The 11,151-nt window shown below is 33.4% G+C and overlaps 1 pseudogene; it reads left to right on the forward strand.

Moving 5' to 3' along the window:
• Positions 1-10,707: 10,707 nt before the first annotated feature.
• LOC120615207 (uncharacterized) lies at positions 10,708-10,825 on the forward strand (annotated as a pseudogene).
• The last annotated feature ends 326 nt before the right edge of the window (positions 10,826-11,151 follow it).

Genomic DNA, 11,151 nt, shown 5'->3' on the forward strand with positions numbered 1-11,151 from the left:
AAAGCTTCAAATAAAAAAAAAAAAAGCCTGAAAGAAATGGATGAAAGGGAAAACTATGTAATTGGTAGACTAACGGGAAATGCTGGTTTGAATATTTACCCTAGGAAACTAAATTACTATCATAGAAGCAGTTATGTTCTGTGCCTTAATCTTTGATGCACACGTTCCTTCCTGAAATAATTGCATCCATCATACAGCTGGGATTGGGATGGTAACTCAATTTCATAGAGAGAGACTTTCTCTCTTTCTTAGGCACACTGAGAAAACACTTGAAAGGTATTTGACTTACAGAAGAACTAAAAATTCTTGGTCTCTATTTACACAATTAGTTAATGAATCTATGCATAAATAAATACATTAAGTTAAAAAGTATGCTTGCAAAAGTCTTATTGGTATCCTATATCTCACAAAAAGTCAAAACATTGCAAAATGTGAGAGCCGACAGGAACATTATTTTACCTTTGCATCATATAGTTTTGTGTGGGTATATCACCTATGGAATTCATGTGCAGTGGAATCATCTGGTGAATTAAAAAGTACCAGTGCCCAAGCTCTTCCCTGTATCACTTAAATCACACTGTCTAGGGCAGGAAATACCATCCTTGAATGGGGGAGATTTTAAATCTCCCAATGACAAGGCCACATTTCAAATCAATGAAATTAAACCTCTCTAATAAGATGAAATCTAGATGATCACAATTTTTAAAGTTTGCCATATAATTCCAATATCTAGATAAGTTTGAGAATCAGGTGTTGAGTAGGTCCCAGAAACTTGTCTGTTTAAAAAGATTTCCAGAGCATACAAATTGAGGTCATGTTTATAGATCACTGATATAAATAAATGCTACCCAAAACAAGTAAATTGTTCAACCTCAGGCAACTAGATAGCCTCAGGATCAGGATAAAGCAGTAAGTTTAATTTCTGTGTCCAATGTTTTTCTTCTTTCACTATCTTGTCTTACACAGATTCTAAGTTCTAAAATATCTGGTGCCAACACTTTTGGATTAGATGACTCAAGAATATTTATTAAGCCTCTGACAAACAAACAAACAAACAAACAAACAAACACAAAAAACCCTCTGGGGAAGGCACGTGAAAGTGATTCAAATGCTTGTTGCGTGAGTGAGATTGTGATTGTGCCTATAGAAAAAGTATGACTGGGAATTTGCTCTCAACATCACACTATGGAAAGTCACCTGCTAGTTCATTTAACTATGTCATATTCCAGTCACATGAATTAGATCATTCTAACTTGCGCAATATATGAAAAAATAGATTTATAATAAGCAAACAAATAAATAAAAAGAGATAGTCACTTGCTTCCAAATATATAATTTTGCATTGTGGTGATGTATTAGTTTTCTAGGTCTGCCATAACCAAATACCACAGACTGGGTGACTTAAACAACAGAAACTTAATTTCTCACAGTCCTGGAGGCTAAAAGTCTGAGATCTAGGCGTTGGCAGGGTTGGTTTCTTCTGAGGTCTCTCTCTTTGGCTTGTAAATGGATACCTTCTCCCTATGTTTTCACCTGGTTGTCCCTCTGTACATGTACATATCTGTGTCTTTATTTCTTACAAGGACGCTGGTCAGTTTAGGTTAGGGCTCACCTTAATAACAACACTATTTTAACCTAATTACCTCTTTAAAGACCCTCTCTCCAAATACAGTTGCATTCTGAGGTATTGGAGGTTAAGACTTCAGCATATGAATTTTTGGAGGAGGATACAATTCAGCCCATAACAGGTAGAAAGAAACACTATTCAGGGTCCTCAAATGGCTATTGTTTAAAATATAGACAGAACACTGCTATTAGCTGCATCTGGGATGTATGTTTTGATCACAGAATAATCACAAAAAAAGGAGAAAGCATTCAAGTTTGTGAAACTTTTTAATGTAGAATAATTGTACCATCTTCATGAAAAGTGTCCTCGCACAAATGTATATTAACATATATGCTTCCGAGTCTAATGTGATGTTTTTCAATTATCTTAACTTCCCTGCCTAAGTTAGATAATTGTCAATTCTTTACACCCTGACACTTGAAGATTTTTCTTTGGATGTTTTTGACTGCAACTGCCTCTTTCATTCTATGCTAAAAGCTCAACAGTCTAACTCAGTAGCTCAAACTTAAAAAAACAAAACAACACATTTTGACTAAGATTTTTTAATAATTTTTTAAAACATGATTTATATATGTTTATTGCAGATACACATGCAAGCTTTCTTAGCATTTCGGTATTAAAACTATATAGAAACTTTGGAATAACATGGATAATTCAAGAAGATTGATGACATTGCACTGAAATAAATGAAAAATTTCGGATGATTTTTATGAACGAAGCTGTTGCAGGCTTTATGTTAGTTGAAAAACATAACATAGGGTAAATCCATAAGTGCTTTTAATTTTTCACAACTTTTAAAATATAACACACAGTGGTGTTATGTATTAGAAAAATATTTAAACCTTTTTAAATGTATTCTTTGATAGATTTTGAAGTTATCTTTTTCTATTTTTTTAAAAAATTGAGGTTCAGTTTATCTGCAACAAAAAGTACTATCATAACTGTACAGTCTTAATAAATGTTTACACCAAAGAAATCACAGCCTTAACAAAGATATAGACTATTTATTCATCCTAGAAAGCTCTTCTCAGTAGAATTTCTTCCTACTCCTGCCAAGGCAACCACTTTCTACAGCCCGTGTTATTTCAGACCAGAGTTTTGCTAATTGTTCTACCAGTATATCAGTTGAATCGGCTTATCTCCAGTTCATAATAAAATTTTCCCCATTCCGTCCAGCCTTCGCTAACACTCTTTTCAAAACCTTTCCAGTTTCTGTTTGTTGCCCCAGTGTCAAAATCGGTGACACAAGTCTGAGTTTTCTTACTCACCAACATCCCACTTGCAGCAAAGAATTTGACTTCAATCACAAAAGAGCGTTTTGCTGGTTTTTTTGAGCTTCCTATAAATGACACAATATGGATACTATAATAATAGACTTCTTTGCTAAACAGAAATCCAAGATCTAGTCATCTATTTTTTTTTACGTGAATAAGTATTTTGCTCTTTTATTGCAGTATAAGCATTCCATTGTATAACCTCGATTATTTATTCTTAGGGCGAACATTTAGTGTGTTTCTAGTTTTGGGCTATTATTATTTTAGTTTCTATGAAGATTTTTTTTCGACTTGTCTTTTGGTGAAATTATGCCTTCATTGCTCTTGGTTATCTACTTAGAACTGGAATTGTTGGGTCATAGGTATGTTTAATTTGAGTAGGAACTTGTAGATAGTTTTCCAAAGTAGCTGAACCTATTTCTATTCCTGACAACAATGTAAAAGAGTTACAATCGATTTGCATCCAATTGCCCATACAGCCACACAGGAAGCCCAGCCATTGGGTTTTGAACTGCCAAATACATAGCACTTGAAAAAATTCAAGATTTGATGAATAGGCAAGAATTGAGTCTTTTTTCAGATGAAAGTAACAGTACATATACTTCAAGTATTCTGCCATATTTAAATCATGTCATTTTCTCTTTTTGCATATAATCATTTCTGTTTATGAAAACATATAGCAGTAGTTTTTCTGTAATATGGTAATATAATAGTTTATGACTCTTACTCTATGCATGTGCCAGTCTGGACTGTTTTAAGAGAGTCTTAAGAGGCACATAAGTTAATTCCCTTTGTTATAGACAATATAAATATTAACTAATCATGTGTATTTGAAATATAAGGATTTAAATTTATATATTGTTTGTCAAAAAAACTGTTATATACAAATTATATTTAAACTTAACAATGCCCATGAAGACAATTTTGTTTTCTTTTGGCAGAAGAGAAAAAGAAGAAACCAGATTTTATAGAGATTTGACTTGCTGAAGTTTATAACAATTTAAAAACATATGTGGAATTTAAATCTAGCTTTTTTGACTACAGACCCAAGCCTTCTCTTCCATCTTTCTATAAACTATAAGTATACATTTAAAGCATAAGTTGAATTATTTATAAAGCAAAATATGGACATTTCAGAATCTAAACAAATCATGTTTATGACAATGTATTAAATATTAAAATAGTTTTACTCTTAAAATATGAACCTCATATAAATGTAATAATATAGTCTAAAATCTATTGTTTGAAATGTAATTGTCCATAGTAGCCTTTGTATTTTATTATAAGAAAAATTTTTTTTAAATTTCTTTGATATTTTTAAATTGAGAGGATATTTCACATATATTTTTATTTTACTTTGGTTGTCAATAAAATATATTACAGACATCAGGGTAATTACTCAGTTTTCTGTGGGTGTCTGGTGCTCTATGGTTTTGTGATTTCTCTCCAGTGCCATTGAAAGGATAATACAGCATTTAGAGGAAATTTCTTTCTATTATTATACTAAATCTCTTTGTCTTGCTCCAATGCTCACTGGGCCTACAGAAACAATTCCAGACTAGAATATTTACTGTTTTGTTTGTTTGTTTATTTATTTGTTTTAAGCATGGATACATCAAATGAATAGTATATATTATTTGGATTTTTTTTCACAATCATCTATAGAAATGTATAAACATCACATTATTAAAGCAAAAAAAAACAAAAAAAACCCACATGTTTTTATTTAATTTATATGATGTAATTTAGGTTTTGCAAGACATCGTCAAAATGGATTGGCAGAAGCTCTCAGTTCCAGACTTATATCTGAAGCTGAGTAATCATCAGCAAATCTCATTTTTTCAACTGTAAAATAAGAGATTTGAACTAAATAAAGCTCAAAGACCCTTCGAGTTCTGAAAACATATGTATTCATTTTACATATTGTTTTCTTTGACTTTTTAAATTATCATGATTCTGCCTGTTATTGTAGCTCTTGTTTTAAAATAGGGATTTTTTCCTCCTTTTTTAAATGAGAGAAAAATACCTCTTGCCAAATTATATCATATTCATTATTATGATATTAATATCAAAGTCTTTGTTTCGGGTCTTTCTGGAAAGAGGCATTATATTGTTTTTGAAAAGAATGCCATTCTTACAAAAAACTTGCTATAACCCTTTTCTCTTTGAAGAACAAGCCCTTTATAGCTCTCCAGTCTTTTCATTTCCTCTAAATATATCTAATGAAGTTTTTATTTTATATCTCAATTGACTTGTATAGTTGAATAATGCACCTTGTTAAGATAATCACGAAAATAGGTTTAATTAAAGTTTTTTTTCATTTAATATCTTTTAGAATTTTTTAAAATTTCCCATCATAGTTCACCTCATAAGGAATTTCTAGCATGTAGTAAAAGTTCATTTTATTTATTTATTTTTAGTTTAATTGACCTCAGTTGAGGTACCAAGAAATAAGATGTTCCAAGTGGAACCTCATTACTTTTTTCAAACTTTAAAACTTTTAATCATTATAACAATAATACAATTCTTTCTGATATATAATCTTATGTTTCTGAATTCTTAAAGACTGTATTGAATAGAGTTGACTGCCCCACACCCCACCCCTCCTCCTGCCCCTGAGAACACCATCTTGATCACAAAGCATTACCTTAGGCATAATAAGGCTTCCTAAATAATATATTCTACCAGATGACTCTACATTTCACAATTCCTCATCCTTTCTATTGTATCCATTTTTTCATATTTGATCCTTTGAGCCTTAGATAGCCCAGATAACTAAGTAGTTAATCTGATGAAATACTGTGTTAAGAAAGTGGTTTTTTGACCTTGTAAACCTATATTTTCTGTTTCACAAAAATCTCTAAAACCTACTGTATTTGCTTCAGAGGTCTTCTTTTTATGTTGGTTTCTGATTGTGCTATATGAAGTTTATGTCATATATATAATCACTGATTGCGGCATATTGCTGCATTAAAAAAAATAGTTATTTAAAGGTTGTTGTAGTTTCCGGTCAAAATGGTGGAGTAAATAAATGCTCTGCTCACTTCCTCCCATGACCACATCAAAATTACAACTAAACTACAGAAAATCATTGAGAATCACCTAAAGTCTAGCTGAACAGAAGTCCTATAACTAAGGACATACAGAAGAAGCCACATCAAGACAGGTAGGAGGAGCAGAGATTTAATAACAAGCTGGTTCCACACTCACATGTGGTGGTTAAAAATATAGAGGGATATCTCTGCTGTGGAGGTACTTCTGAGGAGAGACAGTTACAGTTCTAGGATCCCAGTTCTGGGGTTCCAGTTTCCATAACTCTGGCTGTGAAAACCAGGGAGGATTGTGGCTGAGTGAGACAGAGGGCTGCTGTAGTCTTAGGTGCTCCTCTTAAAGAGTCCATAAATGGACTTATTCATTAATGGACTCATTCATTCTGAGTTGCAGTGCTGGGGCAGTGCTTAAAAGGCAACAGAGTTATAAGGGGAGGAACTAAAATGTTTGGCTTCAGGGCAAGGGCTGGAGGGGAAGATTATCCCAGACAGAAGTGCCAGCAGAAGCTTCGTGGAGCTGTGCCTCCACCCAGTGAAAAGTTGCAGGTGGCTGCCATATCTGATTCTCCATCAGCCTAACACAATTTTCCCCGCTCTGGTGATTCTTGAGACTCTGACCCACCCAACTTGTGGGCCTACCCACTCTGCTTCCAGTGACTTTTCTAATAGCAGCTTGTCTTGGATAATGCAGTGGACTTTCCTAAAATCTCTCAAAGGTTCACAAACCCCAAACAAGTAGCATCTGGACTTGACATGCCCTGTACCTCTTGCTAAGTAGCCCCAAGCTTAGCAATAGTGGCAGCCGGCCTCAGTTTTCAGCTTAGCCTCTCTCAGGTACCTTCAAGCCTAACACAAATGCCAATCATCTGCAAATCATTTTGTAACTCATACCAGGTAGACACAAGCAGGACCCAGAAAGTGTCTGATACTGGCCTGCAACAGAGCACCTCCCAAGAGGCCCCAGAATCAACACATCCAATGGGTTGTGTCAGACCACACAAGAGCACCACCCAAAAGGCAGACTCTGAAGGTGTCTCAGCCTCATTAAAACAAATCCTGCTCCATAGTGTCTGCCCCTGAACAACCGTTCCTCTTCTGCGGTCACAGTCAATTCTCACAACAAACCAGCCTGATGGTTAATCTCTCTCATTGACATACTAATAGCAATAAAGGCTCGACTACAACAAGAAGACACACACAACCTACACAAGGGAGACATGGCATACCCAATTAAAGTGACCAAAGAAGACTGCATCACTGAGCCCCACAGGGCACCTATCAAATATAGTCACTTTACCAAGACAGGGAGACATAGCAGCTATACTTAATATATAGAAACAAACACAAGAAGCTAGCCAAAATGAGGGGACAAGAAAACAGTTTCCAAGTGAAAGAACAAAACTCTCCCTCAAAATTAAATAAAATGATGACAAGCAAACAACTAAATGCAGAGTTCAAAATACTGTTTATAAAGATGCTCAGTCATCTCAGTGAAAATTTTAATAAAGAGGTAGGAAACATAAAAATGGAGATAGAACACATTAAAAACATCAGAAATGAATACAATAACTGAAATGAAGACTGAATTAGAGGGAATCAATAGTAGATTAGATGAAACAGAAGAATGAATCGGCGATTTGGAAGATAAGGTAGCAGAAAACACCTAATCAGAACAGCAAAAGGAAAAAAAGAATTTAACAAATGAGAATAGTTTAAGGGGCCACTGGGGCTATATGAAGCATACCAATGTTTACATCATAGGGATACTAATAGTAGGAGAAGATAGAAAGCAAGGGATTGAAAATCTATTTAAAGAAATAATGACTGAAAACTTCCCTAACCTGATAAAGAAAAAAGACGTACAAGCCTAGGAAGCACAGAAAGTTCCAAACAAGAAAAGCCCAAAGAGGCCCACATCAAGACACATCATCATTAAGATGCCAAAGGTTAAAGACAAAGAGAGAATATTAAAAGCAGTAACAGTAAAGCAGTTAGTTACCTGCAAGGTAGTTACCCAGAAGACTGTCAGTTGATTTCTCAACAGAAACTTTTCAGGCCAGAAGGGATTGGTGTAAAATATTCAAAGTGAAAAGCAAGGGCCTATAATCAAGATTACTCTACCAAGCAAAGCTATGATTTAGAATTGAAGGACAGATAAAGAGCTTCCCAGACAAGAAAAAGCTGGAGATGTTTATCACTACCAAAACAGAATTACAAGAAATGTTAAAGAAATTTCTTTAAGAAGAAGAAGAAGGAGAAGGAGAAGGAAGAGGAAGGTGGGAAGGGGAAAGTAAAGAGGAGAAGGAGGAGGAGAAGGAGAAGATGAAAGATTGAAAATATGAATAATAAAATAGCAATAATTGCATGTCTATCAACAATTACTTTAAATGTAAATTAATTAAATGCTCCAATAAAAAGATATAAGGTGGCTATATGAATAAGAAAACAAGACTGCCTACATATACTGCCTACAAGAACTCACTTCAAATCAGAAGACACGCACAGACTGAAAGTAAAGAAATGGAAAAAGATATTTCATGAGAATGGAAACAAACAAACAAAAACTGGTGTAGCAATACTTATACCAGACAAAACAGACTTTAAAAACAAAGGCTATAACAAGAAACAAAGGAGGACCCAGTAATCCCACTTCTGGATATTTATCTGAAGAAACCCAAAACACTACTTTGAAGGGACATATGCATTCATATGTTCATTGCAGCATTATGTACAATAGCCAAAATATGAAAGCAACTTAAGTGCCCATCAATAGATGAATGGATAAAGAAGAGGTAAAACATACACACACACACACACACACACACACACACAATGTCAATAAGCCACGGTAATGAATATAGGTCATGAAAAATAGAATAAAATCTTGCCATCTGCAGCAATACATATAGACCTGGAGGTATTACACTAAGTAAAATAAATAAAAAAGAGAAAGACAAATACCATATAATTTCATTTACATGTAGAATCTAAAAAATAAAATTAGTGAATAAACAAAACAGAAAAAACTTAATGATATAGAAAACATTTTCAAGGTTCCATATGGGAGTGGGGTTGGTGGGCTGGGTGAAAAATGGGAGGGGATTAAGAAGTACAAATTGGTAGTTACAAAATAGTCATAGGATGTAAAGTATAGCATAAGAAATGTAGTCAATAATATTATAATAACTATGCATGGGGTCAGATGGGTACTGTGTTTATTGAAGTGATCTCTTCGTAAACTATATAAACTATATGAACTATATAATCACTACATTGTATATCTGAAACTAATGTATGTTAACTGTAATTTAAAATTTTTAAAAATGTATAAAAAACAAGATCAACAAATATTTATTGAGCCCAGTAACTGTTAAGAAGGGTCTTATCACTTAATGCCTACTTAGCACTGAAATCAAAGCTTTGGGAAGTTTAGAAGACATGCACAATGTAATCCTATTTTTTAAATGCAAATAATCTGATTAAAAAGATACAATCAACTGTTATCAAGAAAAGTAAGCCAGACACTGTATTGCTTTTGTACACTCTAGAGTCAAACACTGCTGTTGGTGAGTTGTAAAAATAAGGCTAGAAACCTCGGATGTGAAGCTGGATTATAGATTATCTTGAAAGTTACAAGAGATGCTTTGTAGCAGTAGGGAGCGATGAAGTGAAGTGGCACTTTAGGAAGATTTTTAGGTTCCTAACCCTAACCTTATTTCCTCTCATATTTTACTCATTTGGGAGCTATGTAATAGTATAAATTACATATCTCAAAAGTTGTCATCGGATATAGCTAATGAACTGTGAAATATAAAATGCAGTCCTGGCTCCTTGCCATCAAGTAGTACAGGGTTTTAAACCTTAGGCTCATTTACAGTTGGTGAAGCCAATGGCTCATGAGCTTAAACTCTAAATAAAAAAGCCTGAGATGATTTTAGACTTCGGGCATATTAACTTTAATCTCTTGAAGACAACTGCAATTAGTAATAGTAGCCAAAAACAAGAAATCTGCTTGTTTCTGTTATTGACTTGTTCTTTAAAAGATGATAATAAATATATAAATGTGTGTCATTCCTCCCTAAGGCTCATGCCCTTGGCAGGTATCATTAATCTATCACAGAATTTTTGCTTGCTGAGTTTTTTTCTTTTTTAACAAACTTTTATTCTGATCACAAAAGCAATAAAGAATTCAAATCATCCATAAGTATAAGTAAAGGAAAATTTCCTCCCCAGATCATACTCCTCAAGAGACAACTACTATTAATAATACGGCTTATGAAAAGAAAATGAAGGAAAAAAATGGCTTATACCCTTTTGTCTTTTTTTTTTCCTGATTATATGTATGCATATCATATTTGATTTCTACTACAATTCTATTTTTTTATTTTCTGGTATTTTATGGTATATTATGCATAGCTAATAAGAACTGTGGACAGATAACTCTATATTCATTTTATACCTAGAAATTGTGATTACAAACTTAAAATTAAATAATTATAAACTTAAAATTACAAATGCTTAATATGTTATAAAATGATTCATAAACATTTTTATTCCAATATTGAAAAATTATATTACCTCAATATGTTGTAAAATAATTTATAATAAAATCGAATTCTCCTGCAAAAAAAAGTTAAGACAAGTCAGATTAAGTCTAGGTGGTGTATGCTATTGTGTCTATACTGAAGCTTTAGCATTGCCTTGTGTCTCATAGAGTTTTAAGTTGTGAAATAGTTTAAATAATAGAGAAATGAAAGTCTATGGCTATGCTACCCTGAACAAGCCTGATCCTGTTTGATCTCAGAAGCTAAGCTTGGTTGGGCCTGGTAGTACTTGGATGGGAGACCACCTAGGAAGACCAGGTGCTATAGGCGTAAAAAACTTTAAAAAAATAAAGGATTGTAATCTGACAAGATCTTTGCAATCTGTGAGGTCAACCGAGGGTTGCCTCGTCTAAAAAAAAAAGAAAAAAAAATAGAGAAATGGAGAGGATAATATTATCAGCCTTTTTTAATCCACTACCCAGCTCTATCGTCTTAATTTTTCACATTGTCTTCATTTTTTTAAAAGAAATAACATTTTACAGATATCATAGAATTATGCTTTCCATTTTTAAAAGTGTGTTACTATTGGGATTGATTTTTAGTCCTTTTCTTACTTTATCTTGTCTAAACTAGAATATTTATTCATCAGTTTAAGC

This window comes from Pteropus medius, unplaced genomic scaffold (assembly GCF_902729225.1).
Source record: "Pteropus medius unplaced genomic scaffold, Ma_sr-lr_union100, whole genome shotgun sequence".
In the NCBI taxonomy this organism is placed as follows: Eukaryota; Metazoa; Chordata; class Mammalia; order Chiroptera; family Pteropodidae; genus Pteropus; species Pteropus medius.